This window comes from Lissotriton helveticus, chromosome 7, assembly GCF_964261635.1.
Source record: "Lissotriton helveticus chromosome 7, aLisHel1.1, whole genome shotgun sequence".
Classification (NCBI taxonomy): Eukaryota; Metazoa; Chordata; class Amphibia; order Caudata; family Salamandridae; genus Lissotriton; species Lissotriton helveticus.
This window is the reverse complement of record NC_136068.1, coordinates 502297137-502314760: the sequence shown is the minus strand read 5'-3', so window position 1 is coordinate 502314760 and position 17624 is coordinate 502297137. Positions and strand designations below refer to the sequence as shown.

Genomic DNA, 17624 nt, shown 5'->3' with positions numbered 1-17624 from the left:
GATCCAGACATATTTACCTTTGATTCAGAAAACTCCTAAAGACTGGACTATTTAGACATGTTTTCCAACTGTGCTTCTCTCTGATGGGGAGCAATCGAGGAATATTGGATAAGGGTTCAAGCCTTTCCCGTGGACTCACCTCCTTCGTACCGTCAACAAAAAGCACATTGTCAATTATTTTAGTGCTCTGAATAACCATGTAGCGCTTTATAATCATATCAACATGTGTAAATAATAACTGACCAATTCTATAGCACATACCACAAACAGAACATTACTTTAACCTTGACTGTTAGTGTCTCTGTTGTCGAAATCCAATATTAAAATACTAATTCTTAACAACTTTAGAAGGATGAAGCTTGGAGTGGCCCTTTTAATGGAGAACTGGAAAGGTCTCTAATCCATGTCCAAACTTCCTTTCAATTGCTTTTCTCCAAGAAGGAGACACCAGGGAGGGAGGAGCCAAGCTCGCGATCGTAATGGTCGCTTTGTAGCTCGGCTCCGTCAGCCTTCCGGCCTGACTCGCATATCCTGCTGCATATCCTGCCCCGAGACGACACACTCGAGAAGAAACAGAAACGTAACATGTTGCTCCTACTCACCGTCTGACCTGGAGGCTCCTGCGTGCCGCGGTTCCGAAGTTGTGCCCCCGGAGGGACCGGGGCCTCCGCAGTGATGGGACCGGGGCCTCGCCTATTGGACCCAGCCTGGCGTTGATGTAAACGTCGGCCCCGGCCGAGAGAGTGAGCCACTGGCGAGAGGCCATTGTGCGAGCATCCCGGTGGTCCTGATACGGGCTTGCCCTGGCGACCGTGAGGCTGGTGCGGGGCGCGGTGCTCCGAGGACTGATCGTGTGAAGGGGTCCCCCCGCCGCTGCTCCGTCCATCCACCCTGGAGCCTCGCGCCCGGGCTCTGTTTGTCAGACACGCCAGCGATAGTACAGGCGGACCCCCGACTTTGGCGGCTCTCCTTTCTGCACCAAGGCTGCCATTAGCGGGACCCCCTTAGTACCTGAGGGGGTCCGCATCTGTGGGACTGATCCGAGAGTCGCGGAGGGTGGTGACGAGGCTGAAACTACAAAATGGCGGCCATCGAACTAGGCCGTGGTTATCCTCAAGACGGCGGACTTGGGTTGCTGGACTGCACGGGGGCCTGGACATGTGTGCGTGAGCCTACAATTGGCGACGTTCTTGGCGCATTAAGATCCTTGCATGCGGCCTTGGCCCCCGGTGCCCCTGGGGGATCGGTGCGGTCCGCCGCCATCTTAGATGGACGGTTCTTCATGGTCCCCTCTCGTCTCAGTGACGCCACTGCCTCGCCCCCCTCGGTCGCGACGAGGGTTACTACCGCTGTCCGTCGACAGGTCTGCAAGCAAGTGGCTTTGGAACCTCCTGCGCTTCAATGTTTGGAGTCTGGGGACTTGGATATCGTGCTGGGGCCCGATCCTACCCGAGTGCCCGAGAAGCATGGTGGACTGCTGCATATCTTTGCCTTGGTGAGGTCGTGTTTCTGTACTGCAGGGGAACCCCCGCTTTCCCGAACGGCGAGACTGAACTCCTGTCTTTTACTGCCCTTGTTAACATTGTTGGGACACTTGAACTGCATACCCGGACTTTTGTTCTCTTGCCTATGGATTGACCTCCCTGGCCTACGTTTTTATCGGAATTTTTTTCATTCGTGTGATTGCCCCGCACCGAGTTGCTCACTTCCCGCTGTCATATGGTGGGTGGTAATTGTGGCTAAGAAAGGCCTAGGGTGAGATACATTGCTCCCGGTGGATTGCTGGTGTACGGATCTGTGGCGCAGTTGCCCGTATACATAGTGCTGTGGGTGACCCCCTTGTAAGTTCTATGACGCTCGAGATTGTGTCGTTTTCGATTAAACATATTACGATTGTATGGTTGGGCGAAGGGCTGAGGCCGACCGTTTTGTCTCTGCTCCTTTACTCCCCCCTCCTACTCCTTTCTGTCTTCATGTCTTTCTTTTTGTCTCTTTATTCCTCTTCTCTCTCTTGTCTCTACTACATTTCGGGTTCTGATTTAGGGCGACAGGCACGCTGCTGGGGGGGTAGGCCATAGCCTTCTGCAGGGGTGCTGGGTGGGATGGGTGGGATGGGTCTTATCTGCTGTTTTATTTTCCTTAGTTCTATGGCCCTTTTGTGTCTCTTATAGGAGCGCCGCGTCTGTCCCTGCCTCCCATGGTATGATTGGGGTGGGGTCTGTATCATCGCTGCTCTCCTTCTTGTGGTTATGCTGCATTTCAATTGCGACTCCCATCCCCTCCTCGTTGCTAATAATCCTGCTCTTTTGTGTGTCCTTGCTACGGGGTGCTTGTATCGGCTCGGCATTCTTCTCTTTCAATCTGTATTTTTCTTTTTCCCCTCTTCCTTCCCCTCCCCTCTTCCTTTTTTCTCTCCCAAAGGTTAGTATGACGGGTTAGCTCTAGTGATGTCAGTATTCCGGTTCCTTTGTTTTGTTTCCGATGTACTACTGGGTGGTGGATGTGCATAAGATGAGTCTAATTGAATATTGATTTGTGTTAACCGCATCTGTTTTCATACTGATGTATACTGTAGTGACACTCCTCCGCATTGCTGCCCTTTAGCTTTCTTGTAGCCACTGGTTTGCTTTGGGAACCCGGATTCATTTATGCTGTAACCGAGCCTGTTATACTCCTTATCGTAACATTATAAAAATTAACCTTCTTTGTTCCTGTTTGTGGGCCGTCCAGATCCCCCCCCCTCCCCTTTTTGGGCTGTATTGATTGCACTCCATTATGTTTGATTCTGTGTATTTTCCTTCCGGATTTCTTGACTGCTCTATCGTGTCATGGCCGGCCGGACTGGTTGTAGGCCCAGATTTGTATATCCTTTCTGTACAAATAAAGGTTTAAAAAAAAAAAAAAAAAAAAGAAGGAGACACCACATTAGGAGTTTCCGTCAGTACTAAACAGTTACCTCACAGCCCAGAAATTAAGGGTATGGATTCAGTATATTTACAGGTGTTAAGAACCTCCCCATTTGCACAGCAGGGCCCTATGCATATACCACCAACACAACATGCTCCAAAAAAATCACAGAGACACCATTGCTGCAGTGACATTATATCAAGAGTGTCATGGCTTTTGAGGACCTCATCCTCCATACCCGCCGACCCAAGCACCTGTCAAACTATTTCTCTGTTGAGCGGGCACATTGTGCTCTGGAGCTGCTGCAGGCACCCGGGCCCCATGCCCACGCACTATCATAGTCCGAATAATGAACTTCAAGCACTGCGATGCAATTCTACAAGTGGCACGTTCACACGGAGACCTACAGTACGAAAATGCAACAATCCGATTCTTTCCAGACCTTACCCTCCAGGTGTAACGCCAAAGAAGATCATTTGATGCGGTCAAGAAAGCCCTGAGGGAAAACAATCTCAAATAAATTATGCTGTTCCCTGCCAAACTCAAGGTGCTGGTGGATAAAAAACAGTTCTTCTTCACGTTGCCGGAAGAAACTTGGTACTGGCTGAAGGGCTGGGGGGTCGACTGGGGGAAGAATCAGAAGAAGGCAAATGCCCTGAAGGATTGACAACTGGAGGCATATAGCTCAGTGCTTTCAACCAACCAGCCCAACCAAGCAACAGAGTGAGATGAAAGTTGATTGGTGGGTCACGGAGCTTTCCTTTCCCTTTGCCTCTGACATAAAGGATGAGGCCTAACCCGGGTGGAAGGGTAATGTGTCTCATATGAGTCATTGGACTGGGACACCTATGCCTTGGCATTGGGTAGCAGTTTGACCAGTGTATGTGTTGGCTGGGGGCCACATGATTGAAGTGGGTTAACCATATTTTGATAATTTTAAGTTGGCAGCAGAACCACCTCCCAATTGTTAAATGCACAGTTTTGGGCGACAGGCACTCTCCGGGTTGGGGAAGTGTGGGAGGGGGCATTGTCTCTCACTAAGCAGGGGTGCAGGGAGGGGGGATATTGGGGGTAATTAATTATGTTGAATGGTTGTATAGTTATGCTCATCAATGTGACATACAAAGCTTAGTATGAACACACAGATTGTTAACTCCGGAGGGGTGGGAAGATGGTATCGTATTGACAAACACTCATGGAGGTAAACAAGCGACCCTAGAGAAATGGACATGGTAAGTAAACGAATTGGGGAATAAAATTAAAAGCACCTTACTCCTACAATATATTAAACAACACCTCCTTGACATTGTACTACTGCAGGAGACATACCTGAGGGAAATCACTACAAAGCCCTAGACCGATTTGGTAACAAACTAGTGGCCCACTCTGGGTATTCAATCAGTTCCCACAGGGTGGGCATCCTAGTTAGGAAACTCTTGCCATTCACTGTGGAGAAAATATGGTGGGACACCCTGGGATGTCACGTGGCCTTGACTGGCAGCTGGGTGGGTAGATCGGAAAACCTCTGCTCCCTCTATGTTCCACCCAAACTCCATGCGGTTATCCTGCCACAATTCAGTGCTCTACTCTTGCAGCTTCCCCCTGGGATCCTCCAAGTAGGGGGGAGACATGAACGAGGTGATGGACCCGGCGTTGGAACAGCTAAGCTTGGTGAGAGACCATGATGGGGGAGGACTCTCCATGACTTTGCCTTGACAATGGGCCTTTCAGACCTGTGGAGATCCTAGAACCCTCTTCTGAAGCAGCATACCCACTACTCAGTGCCCCATGGTTCCTTTTCACACCTTGATTCCTTCTTTACGCGACATGACCAAGTTGGGAGCTTTCAAGGTTTCAAGCACCTGGCACGGGGTATAGCAGACCACTCTCCAGTAGGGGTTGTAGTTAGAGGGCCTATAGTCTACAATAATAGCTACCCTAGAGTAGATCCCTGGTACTTGAGAGACAGAGACATTAAAGACAAATTGAACCCTGGGGCAGAGTTATATTTTAAAGAGAACAACGGATCAGTCGCCTCTCCATGTATTCTTTGGGAGGTGTTTAAGGCAGTAATACGAGGCCAGGGTCAGGCTCTGATTTATGGGAAGAGAAGGGATACCCAGGTTGCAAGCAACAAGATAGAACAGGAGATCCTAAGTCTGGGGAGAGAAGCGAAGAGGGGAGGAATTGCAGACCTCCGACACAGATTAGCATTGAAGCAACACGACTTGAAGGCCTTGGCTGACTATGTGGCCTGATCATATTCCCTGGCCACACAGCGTTGCCCATACAATGTAGATGACAAGGCCTCTAAACTATTGCCTTGGTTGGAATAGAGGGATAGGGACAGGTCTTGGGTGGTGGTAGTTAGAGACTGCGGGAAAAGTTCTACAGACAACAAGCTCAACGATTGCAGACACCTTTGCTTCCTACTATGCAGGGCTCTACACGCCAATTAGCAAGAGGTCAAAAACTGACTGCGAGGAGCTCCTGAGTGACTTCACTCTTCTGACACTCTGAGGTGAAGCTAGGGACAGTCTTAAAGCTGAACTGACAGAGGAGGAGATGGCAACGACCCTCGATTCCATGCAGTTTGGGAAGGTGGCGTGGCCTAACGAGCTGCCGATCGAGTTGTACCAAGGGCTCTCAAGCAAAATCACAGGGCCAATGCTGGAGATCTTTTGAACGGCAGTGAAGGCTGGATCCCTGCCAGAAGACCAACAAACAACCACAATTGTGGTCATATACAAACCTAGGAAGCCCCTTGAGGACTGTAGCTCGTACAGACCAAAATCCCTCCTGAATGTTGAGGCAAAGGTCCTCGCAAAAGCCCTGGCGGCTAGACTCTAGACAGTCCTCCCCGAGATTATTCATGTATGCCAGTTTTGCTTCATGCCATGTAGGAGCACCAGACTCAATTTACGCAGAAAGTACGGAGTTATAAACATGACAAGTGAGCCCTCAACCCAGCAGTCCACACTGATGGCCCTTGATGCCTCTATGGCATTTGATAGTATAGAATGGACCTACCTCTTTGCCGTCTTAGCTAGGCTGGGATTTGGTTCAGAATTCTGCGCTTGGGTCAAATTGCTCTACCAGGTCCCACTGGCCAGGGTGCGGGTCAACGGAGCGCTGTTGCGGGTCATTTCGCTGGGCAGGGGCACCAGACAGGGATGCCCATTGTCGCCCCTGCTCTTTGCCTTGGCTCTCTAGCCACTGGCTGTTTGGATACGTGGCAACCCCCTGATATGAGGCAGTCCATCGCCAGGAGGATGTGAGGAACTTAAAGACAGACGATATAGGGCCGTATTACGTATTGGCATTGTTTGAGCCCGGCGCACCTTTGAAAAGGTGTGCCAGGCGCAAACAATGCCAATGTGCCTCATTATGGTGAGGTCGCTGCCCTGGGGGCAGGCAGCCGCGAACTTGCACTGCCCCCATGGCAGCGCATTCACGTGAAAACACGGAGCAGCCGCTATGTGTTTTCACATTGCAGGCGGCACCCGCCTGCACTTTCAAAGGGGTTTAGAGACCCCCTTGCAGGCTGGTGCAATCAGTGACTGCACCCGCCTGCAAGGGGATGTCTGGAGGGTCCATGGAACCCAGTTTACCCCTGTCAGTGCGCCTCCTGAGGGCTTCTTTGACTATGTTCCCGCGTCTGTAATATGGCACGGTGCATAGTCAAAGGAATTCCCTCATTTGCGTAGGGCATGCCCCTCTGTAAATGAGGGAACACCCTCTGTTGATAGGGCTAGCGCTTTAAGTGCACCAGTGGTATCGGTATTATAGAAGGGGACGCACAAGTGTCTGCGCCCCCTTCTATAATACAAAAGCGCCCTAGGGGCATGCAAAGTGGGCGCAAACGCAGTTGTGCCTCCGGGGAACTTTATGTAATACAGTCCCTTGTCCTCTATTTATCCAGACCATACGCCTCCATCGTGCGCATCCTACATATCAGAAGATTGAAGAGTATTGGCAGCAGGGGATCCTAGATAACGCACCACTACGTGTGTTTATTTTTTATTTTTTTATAGAAATTCTTTTAAATCACCCTTTGATAATTGCCCACCTTACAAGGCTAGCAACCAATATTAGCCTTTCATATTCCCATATATACAAATACAGAGGCAACTTCAAAGAGAAAACATGACACAGAACTTTGCTTCATTTATAACAATAGGATGATTTGAGAGGTCTTTTCTTTGCTTGTGTTGATTCTTTTATTCAACATCTGCGCCGCGTCATGTGCCGAACACGGCCTTAGGCATGTGGATTGAACAGAAAAAAGATTTAACTTCGGACTACATACTCGATTTTTATATTTAAAGAACTATGTTGGAGATCCCGACGACGGATGTGAATTTAGGTTGGCTACCACAGCGGATGTAGACTTAAATGGGAGAAGTCATGAATATCTAGGAACAAGAACATTTTAATTGTTCTGGCCCTGCGGAACCCCAAATGTTGGGCGAAATGCGTTGGATGTGCTTAACTGTCGTTTACATTTAAGAAGATGTTGAATAAAAGAATTAACACCAGCAAAGAAAAAACCTCTTGAGTCATCTTGTTATAAATACAGCAATGTGTTGTGTCATGTTTTCTCTTTGAAGTTGCCTCTCTATACGTCTGTATATATTGGCATCCTACATATCTTCAAACCATTTAAGAGCTAAGCGGGATATAAAATAAACTGGGACTAATCAGTAATATTTCCCTAATCGGGCCCCCCACCAAGACTCCCATCGAAGTGCGTGGCACCGATAGTGATGGACTGCTTCAAATACCTTGGGATCTTTGTGATCCGGGATCAGCAATTATTCATGCAATGAAACCTCATCCCACAGCTGCCTCGCCTACGCGCAGATGTGGAACATTGGCACACCCTTCCCCTATCATTAATAGGAAGGGCGGCATTATAAAAAAAATGATGGCTTTCCCACAACTATTATATGCCCTACAAAACATGCCTTATCTGGTCCCACAATCCTTTTTTAAACAAATCGCTCAAGAACTCCGAGCACTACTCTGGCAGGGGGGAGCGCCAGGTATAGATAGCCCACGCAAGTTATAGAGAGGGATCTATGACAGCGGGTTGGCAATCCCGGACATTTAAAACTACTATTGGGCTTCACAACTCCTGATGGTTCACGATTGGGTATATGCAGACCGGGTGAACCGGCTGACAGGGTCGACAGAGCAGCCATGCCAGCCGGCAATCATGAAATTATCCTATATGCTCGCAGGGGGAAAATAGTGCTACCAACACACACACATAGTGGTAAGGAGCTGGACTGAAGCCAATCGATATCTGGGATGGAACTCTAGATTGACAGCCATGACCCCGCTCTGGCATGGCGACCAGCTGAAGGACGTGTCTGGACTACAAGGCTTTGCACAATGGGCATAGATTGGAATTGAGTATCTGGGAGATGGATGGAGAAACGGCTCGCTGAGCCCCTTTGAGGTCCTTAGCCAAGAGTATGCCCTCTCCCCCACACAGAGACTCAGCTACCTCCAGCTTGAGCACGCCCTCAGGAAGCATATCCGAGAAGGCACACACCTGCCCAACTTTTCCCCCCTAGAGAACCGATTTTTGGCTGACCGCATCCCAGAAAAGGGAATGATGGTGATTTTCAGAAAACTGATGAACAACTCCCCTAACCCTATGGGACAACTCAGACGCACCTGGATGGACGGCAGAGGCGATACTGATGACAGAGAATGGGTGGAGGCCCTGCAAAGTCCCTGAGACATAGCGATCCGAGCCAGATTTTGGCTAATACAGCTGAAAGTCCGACATCGCTCGTACTACTCACAAATCCTTCTACACAGACTGGGAGTGTTGGAGACACCCCAATGTGCAAGAGGGGTCCTTTTACCATATCCTCTTGGACTTCCCCGTGATTCACAGGTGTTGGCGGGAGATGACGGGTATGGGGCTCTGGGGGTGAGAGTTCCCATGAGATCAAAGTGGTTGGTCTTGCTGATCCAGGGAGAGGAAGAATGGCAACAACATTCTAAGAGCTGGCTTGCACTAGCAACAGGGATGGCCAAAAGAAATATAGAAAGGAAATGGGGGGACTCCCATCCCCTGTCGGTGGAGGAGTGGGAAGCTGATATGTACTAGTGCCATAGGGCAGAGGAAGTGATTTATAAAGCAAGAGGATGCCCCAGAAAATGGGAGAAAATATGGTCCACATGGAGTAATTATAGGGGAACAACACTAGGATCATGATTAAGGCTCCCTGTTTTCCGTTTTTACGGATTTGTACAGATAAATAAAGACAGAAAACAATGTGTTTTCTGTCTGCATTTATTTTTAAAAGTGGATAAATACAGAAAATGTGCTTCTTTCAAGTGGCTTTGTGCTGTCTTTCATGAATTATAGCCCAACAGCTGAGCAGATGGATAAATTGGGAAATTGAAAAACAGGATGAACTTTCTTTAAGTAATTGCATGTGTCAACATACATTTGTAATATAATGCTATTGTTTGGCAGTGGATGTACTGTTATATAATATTTGGCAACTTAAATATCTAAAATACAACGGACATCAAAGTATGAGTGCGCGTCTATCATTTAAATAAATATGGAAATGTACAGTTTTTCAACGACATTTATGCACCAAACACAAAATAAATATGGATAAATACAGATAAAATGGCACTAAAATAAATATGGCTAAATACAGACGGAAATCCTAGCAAAAAATAGATGTGCAATGGCAGTCTGGGACCTGCACGTATGGGGGGGGGCAAGATGGAGGATTACATGTTATATGTCATATGTTGTAAATGTGAAAAATAACAATAAAAATATTTGAAAAAAAAGACTCCTTTGTTCGCAATGTTATACCGCTCCTAAGAGAAGACAATACACTATAATGTAAGATGGTGTTTGTACTGAACTTTCTGCTTGTATACTGTATGATGAGCCTGTTTAATAAAAATATGTTATTTTTTTTTAAAGAGTGTCCAGGCTTCATTGAATTAAGCCAAGAAGCTGAACTCATAACATCACTTTCAGAACTGGCCAAATTGTAGTGACATCATACTGTGAGATCAGGGGCGTAGCTTAGTCGATAATATTAGGGGGCTAGAAGCCTGAGATTTCCCAACAAGCAATGAGGTACCTAACATTAAAGGCAAAGGTGGCGGTTTGAGCAGCTGTTTGTCAAGCAATGAGCAGTTTGGATACAAAGAATTAGGGGCATTCGTTAGGACTTATCCGGAAAAGCAAAGATCTTTTTTTGGTGAATATATATATATTTATATATATATACACATAGTGCCAGAGGCAGTTAATAAAGAACCAGCAAAAATGCATGCATTTGCTGTGTGTGCTGTGCCAAGCATAAGGCCGCAGAGGGATTTCCCTCCAAAATTATGTGACTGCAAATAACTAATTCATGAACAGTCAGTCATTACTTTGTTTGAATTCTGCCTTGGCTGTGATTTGGGGTATCAGCGTTAAAACTGTTTGCGTTGCATGCTACGAGAGCTGGAGCGTCAAATCATCTGTATCGATCTCCAGTTCACATGTTGCTGCAGAAAGCAAGTTGCTATTTGCATTTTTAGTTTGCCCCTTACTTACCTCCAGGCTCTGAGGCGGTTCTGTTTAGCCACCAGACTGAGTAGCTCATCGAGGGGGACAAAGATAACCCCACTGAGACACTTCACAAGTTGCCAAGAGATAAACTATGATTTAAAAGTGTTTTTGACTTTCTCAAGCTATATAAAATGTAGGTCTGTGTGTCCTCTGTTCAGACATCACTTATGCTGCTTTGAGTGTGTTATTATACTAGTAATAATCATATGCAGGGCACATGTTATAAACTGACTTTTTGGCACCCATCACCAATTTGTTTTATTACTCAACTAAAAAAAGTTTCTAAACCTTACAAACAAAATTATGAGCATAACCCTCTAGCAAATGGGAGTTTATACCTTGCAGGTCATATGCAACTGTTTTTTTTAAAACAGATTTTATTGAGTTTTGGCATAGAAGAACAGTACTACACACATATTGCACAGCAAGGAAAATCACATACACAATCGGAACATTACACCACTACAAAGCAGCAATAACGGTGGCATCCCCGCACTCTAATAGCACCAGATATATGCATTGGCCCAACCACTTCCCCCATACTTGGTTATGCTTAAGGGGGCAACCCCTGGCTTCGTAAGCTGGTCTTTCCTGCAGGGCAAACCAATCCACCTGCGACGCCATTGTGAAAGGGTGGGTAAGGAAGGGAACTTCCTTGGGCCAGCAATATCACATTGTCATATGCAACTGTTAACAGCAGAAGTCTAATGCGCCGAGCTACTGGAATAGGAATGTAAATTGTGATCTGCAGGTTGCACAATGATCTCTGCAACAAAAGCATTAACCAAATAAGCTAACTTAAATAGACTACAAATCTATGATCATATCTCACGTGCAACTCTCTGGAGCTGCCACACTAACACTCTGAGGTATTTTATGCTGCTTTAAAGCGGTTGTCGTGCGGGGGGGGGGGGGGGGAACAGGGTGGGGGGAGGGGGCAGTAGTTGGGGGGGGTTCAGGGGGTCGGGTGGGGGGAGGGGGGCAGTAGTTGGGGGGGTTCAGGGGGTCGGGTGGGGGGTCTTGTTCACTCTAACTGTTCCCATTGTTTGGAGTACAAAAGCAATGACTGATTGTGCTACTGTACAAATGTATTGATTCTTGGCAGATTCCTCTGGGGTACGGAGATCTGTGGCTACTTATGTGATCAAACAATAAAATCTGTTTTGAAAAAATAAAAAGCAGTAACCAGGTATGAAACATGGATAGCTCGAGCAACTGCATTAACCGCCTCATTTATAATATTAGTTTTATGGACTGAAATGCGCTGGATATACACAGAAATAAACAATTACACTCAAGAGGAACGCCCAACAATCTCCAAAAACAAATGTTGCCAGTGTTTGGAATCTTTTCAATAACCAGTCCATAGGTGGAGAACATAAAAATGAAGGTCTTCAGATGTCTGTACAACAAACTTAGAATAAACCTATTGGCCTCATAGGAATACTGAAAGTAATGTTACAGTGGATTAAGAACACAGTATTATATATCAAATACTGGAGCCCTGATGATGTCCGCATAGGACGAAACGCCTCGGCTGATTTGAATTTGTGAATGTGCTTGTCTAAAATATATGTGGAAATGAACTGTGACCTTTAAAGTAAAAGAAGAAAAGGACTTGTTGAACAAGAACTTGTTGAAAAGAACTGTGATTTTGTTGAATTAAAGAAGAAGAACATTTATTTTGGAATAACAATTTTCTGCCTATGGACTGGTTATTGAAGAGATTCCAAATATTGGCAACATTTGTTTTCAGAGATTGTTGGGTGTTCCACTTGAGTGTAATTGTTTATTTCATTGCAAGGTGGCCCGAGGACGGTGGACCACCAGGGTTGTAGCGCCTGTTCTCAAGTTGAAAGTTTATAAAGTGTTTAGAATTAACTTGTGCGCCCTAGTGCTAAGCCCTTACCGCTGAGTGATTCTGGATATACACAGAACCCTGGGTCACATGCCTTAATGATGCATGTTACAGGAGGAGAAAAGAATTGCAAATATTGCACGTCTCCTTTACATCACCGGGTTGATAACTAGAGAGCTCAGCAACTCTGCCAGGTGTTATTTGCTAGTTACACTTGAATATCTCTACTGCTGTCTCAGGTGCTATTTCTTAGTAATACTCTGAGACCACTACCACACTGAGATTCAGGATAAAGTTTATGCTACCTTGGATAGATTCAGCCCTAACAGTAGGTTCTTAGTGCCACACTGGCTCTGCTACCCGAACATGGACAACATAGCATTTAGAACCTGCAAGATTTGCATCTCTAACAGGGAAAATAGTACAGTAGCCTTGATACCCAAAGATCAGCAAAGCCCTGTAAGGAACCATGAGATATTAATATCCGAGGCACATATAGTGTAGAATGTATTGGAATGCTTTGGCTGTCTCAAAATTAAAAGAGTCTTTTACTGTTTTAATAGGTGATAAGCAGCTTAGAGTAGCAGAGGTCCAAGATCACCCCTAAATAATTTGCTAGAATTTTATAGCCATAGTATAAATACTATGGTCGAGTCCTGTAAATCTTATCACTCAAAAATTAAGCAGAGAGTACGTTTTAATCCATTACTTCAAATAAATAGGGTTTAAATAAACTAGTAAGGGCCCAATTTGGAAAGTACTCTCCTGAACGAAATAGACTAATAGGTCTACTAAAGAGGAAAAGACAATGGAAAACATGTTCTTTAAAACAAAAAAAGGAGGACTATGAATGGGTCCAATTAAAAGAAGCTGCGGCCAAAAATAATTCAAAATGATTTTGGGAAATAATTGCGGAAAGTTAAGGCACTAGAATTAAATCTCTTCCTATTCCAATAAATGAAAAAGAATGGAAATCCTACCTTATTCCGCTAATTTAAACTCCCTTTCGCCCGACTTCTCTCAAATGACTTCCTCAGAAACTTCAATCTATCCCCCCACCAAGGAAGAAATTGTTAGTTCAATTAAAAAAATTAGAACCTCAGGGGCAATGGGACCAGATGAAATCCCCATGTCCATTATAAAAAAAGAGTCTGTATTATGGGCAACATACCTTCCCCCCTGTATGAACACTGCTTTCGACACGGGCGGACCCCCACGTCATGGTCTGGTAGTATCCTAATTCGGCTGCATTAAAAGGGCGAAAGACACCATCCAGGTAACTACCGGCAAATATCCTTATTAGACGCAATAGGGAAAATCTTTGCCCGCAGTATTCTCGAGAATCTTACTGATTGGGTAGTGGAGGAAACAATCCTCCCCATTGAGCAAGCAAGGTTTAGGAAAAATCATTACACCTTAGATAACATCAGCATTTTGAAATCAATAGAAGAGAAATACACCGTTTTTCGCAAAACAAATGTCTATGTAGCATTTATAGACTTTTCTACTGCATTTGATAAAGTAGATCGGCCACTTCTTTGGAAAAAGTTAGATAAAATGGGGATGCCTCCAATTTTGCTATCCTTAGTTATTGCTTTGCATTCCCAAACATGGTGTTGGGTTTTAATGGGGGGAACTCATGGCCTTTCTTCAGTTATTACTACGGAAAACGGACTGAAGCAAGGTTGCCTATTAGCACCTGTATTGTTCTCTTTATATGTAAAAGATCTATCGGATTGTTTTTCCTTAACAGAAGGAGACACACCAAAGATAGGCGGCCGCTCCTTTTCTGGTCTTATGTATGCAGATGATATTGTAATTATGGACCTGACCCCTATAGGTTTGAATAAAAAATTGTCACGTCTACGGAATTATACATCTATACAATTTTTGAAAATAAGTGTTTCTAAAAGCAAGGTCTTGGTTTTAAAACATGGAAAAAAACAAAAAACTGTGTAATTTCAATTGGAGAATTGGTTCTGAAAAACTGGAGATTGTAGATTCCTACCTTTATGTGGGGAAAGTTATTTCAAGTAGTACGAGGATTAATGCCCATATTGATCATAGCTCTTCTAAAGCAACGTCGCATCCAAATGGCCTACGCCTATTCTACAGTACGATGGGTCGAAGACATTTCTCACATTCGCTTTTAGTTTTTAAAACCAAAATTCCCCCTACCCTTTTATATGCAATTGAATCCATACCAGAATGGAGCTTTTTGGATAAGATCAAAGGCCACATTTTTCGTAAAATATGCAATTTTATTATACTGGTGCCAATAGCCACTATTAGGGTAGAATTTGGCTTGGTAAGCTCCTTTTCACAAGGACTAGCTAGGGTAATTCATTGGGGACATCAACTAAAGAATAGTGAACCTCTTATTTGAGGAGTTTTATTCAACTGGTAATTTTTGTTGGACAAATGTATAAATACTCCTTTTGTAACAATTTCATTCTGGCACTGTAACATTTTAATGTGCAAGAGGATTTTGTGTTATATCTATCTCTTATAGAATTAAATTTTTTAAAGATTTCTAGTGGCTTAATTAGCTATCAGAGAGATATTGGGATCTGCAAAATGTGAGCCAGACTGATAACAATAGTCAAGTATGCTTCCCTGCTAGTCTCTCAGAAATATCTATCGTGGAACTTAAGCTACGGCATTCGTAGATGGATTATTCTCTACTGGATGAACCTCTTACCCTTAAATGATTTAATTGGAAATGGGTCACCCAATAGGGAAGGTGGAAAAAACTGTAACTTTTGTAATCAGGCTACTCAGAATCTCGATCATGTTTTGTTTGTTTGTCCTGCTCTGATTACATTTCGATTTAGGTGGCTACGTCCAATGTTTATCCAGAATGGCATTAAAAATGGTACATAAGCTAGAGAATTTTTGCTTTGTCCAAAAAATGAAATAGTATGCATTAAACCTTTTAACTTTTTTAGGGAGTTTATGAATATATTTTAAATGGTTTTTATTAGACCCAGACTATGACTGTTGCTAATTCTCTGTTGTTTACACTAATTAGGTTCCTTTTCTCATCTAAAACGTTTTAAAGGGAAATATCGCTGCACCTTAGATAAATTGTATTCATTCTTAACAGGACCTGATTCTTTATTGTTCTAGTATAGGAGATAATTGTTTGATTGCTGCTACCCTATTGCTGCTGTAAGATGCACTTTACTTAATGATTTGCTATTGTTGATACATTAAGCACTTTATTCTATAACAAGCCATTAGATGAAACTGCTTTTTAATGTTAATGTATTTGATGTTTAAATAATATCCTAGAGGTGATTTTTGAAACATTTGTGTCTTTTTATGATGAATCTTTAATGAAGTATTGTTTTAAAGGCTGTTGGGATTTTGCTATGATTAACTTTGTATGTTTTAAGTGGACCTCATTAAAGATCCAAATGCTTAATAAATATATTGAATTGAATTGAGGCACATGTAGACACTGTGCATGCACAATAAGGAATTTAAACCATCAGATTTATAAATGGCTGACAGTTACAGAGATGTGTGGAGACTGTAATTATAATGAGGAGTATCTATGCAATTCATAAAGATACAGTTAGGGGGTGTAACATGAGATTGTTACAGGTGAGCTTACAGTGCAATGCGTCTACACCTAGGCCGTGCACCGGGGACCTCTGAGTTTAGCCTCTAGTATCTGGGTGATGCAGAGGTCTTCAACTATAAATCTAATGACAAGATTGACACTTAGAGGGATGGGGTGTATTCCTTACTCTGACACAAGTCACCGATGACATGTTTCAATGGCACCCATAATCCCACTTTACGTAAAGAAACTTCACACAAAAGCATACTTAAAGTGCAAGGGTTTGAGGGCGACAGGCAGGGGTGCTAGCCCGGACTTCAGAGACCCGACGGACTTCTTGAAGTTTGCTTCTGTGATGAGTGCCATGGGACCGACGGCATTTATAGGGGGGTGTTCCACGCCAAATACCCCCCCCCCCCCCCACCATAGATACGCCCCAGAGTGAGATGTCCCTCTCTACAGTGGCGTCACAGAGGCAACTGAACTAAACGTATAGCAATATACACTGTGAATTGCCTTCCCGCGGTGACGTCGTAGTGTGGGGTATCCGTCATTGCAGTGCCATCCCTGAAGCAAGCAAAATGAACCTATAGAAATGCACACTGAGAAATGTCCTTTGTGCAGTGACATCACGCATGCAGCATCGCTATCTTCCCTGATCATAGTGCAGTGACGTCATACGCTGCGGACCGTCTCTAATTGTAGTGACATCATAAACGAGCTTCGTTTACTAAAGTGACATCACACGGAAAACTGCAACGACATCACCCAAAGAGCTGAACTCATCGCAACAACATCACACCGGGAACTGCCAATATCACACCAACAACACAAATGAGGCTGAAGCTATCAAACTGTATTAAAACTGTAACAATAACATTGACAGTAATGAAGTGCTTCTCTCGCCACTTTAATAGTTGATGTTTTGTTTTTTACAAAACTTTGGTGCTTAATTAATCAGCATCAGAAAGCTGAAAGGCGGACCCGGTAAGAATGTCCCCATATTTTAGAAACACAATATTAAAAAAAAAAAATACGTGAAGCACCTCACTAACTTTCCCTGAAATTAATCTAACAAACCCATCAGAGAAAAGAGAGAACAAAGCATAACACTTGCCTGGACGTTGCAAAAGAATTAAAAACAAAATCACAGCAAGGAAGCGCGTCCAATTCAGTCATTACCCACCGTAGGAATCAAAATCGATGCCAGGACACCTACTCAGCTGGTAAGAACTCTAGAGCGCCCGCACAATCTCGTCTGGATCCCAGCACTTTGGGAGAGCAGTGATCCGGAAGCCAGTGGAAGTCTGTGCTCAGTCCCTTCTGAGCAAAGGTCAAGTCCTTCCTAGATGTGACACATATCTTTTATAGACTTGATGGTATCTGTGCCAGCCAGGGCTGGACCGCTGTCAATCAATGTAGGCAGGTGCGGTCGGTGCTTTATCTGTGCAACCAAACCTGAAGGGGGCGCCACACTGTTGTTTCAGAGGTCGCCGGATATCAAGGCTGTCTATTCTTGCTTCTACCTCATGCCTCTTTCTTCCACCACCCCCTACACTTCCAGTTCCTTTATCTAACATTCTCTTCCACATTACTTTTAACCATACTTTCTCTGTCAATGCTTTCCTATCCTTTGCTTCAGTGCTTTAAATGGAAATATAGAAGTGCAGATATTCACAATT

At 44.5% G+C, this 17624-nt stretch overlaps 1 protein-coding gene across 2 annotated transcripts in view; it reads right to left on the bottom strand.

Moving 5' to 3' along the window:
• The window catches only part of LOC144768684 (serine protease 27-like), a 227348-nt gene extending 210064 nt beyond the window's left edge, over positions 1-17284 (bottom strand). The window contains exon 1 of one of the 2 annotated variants that reach the window (XM_078652513.1): positions 17129-17284. The gene's annotated coding sequence lies outside the window, so the exon portion shown is untranslated. The remainder of the gene's footprint in view (positions 1-17128) is intronic. The other variant, XM_078652514.1, reaches the window with a different exon arrangement.
• Positions 17285-17624: the final 340 nt, after the last annotated feature.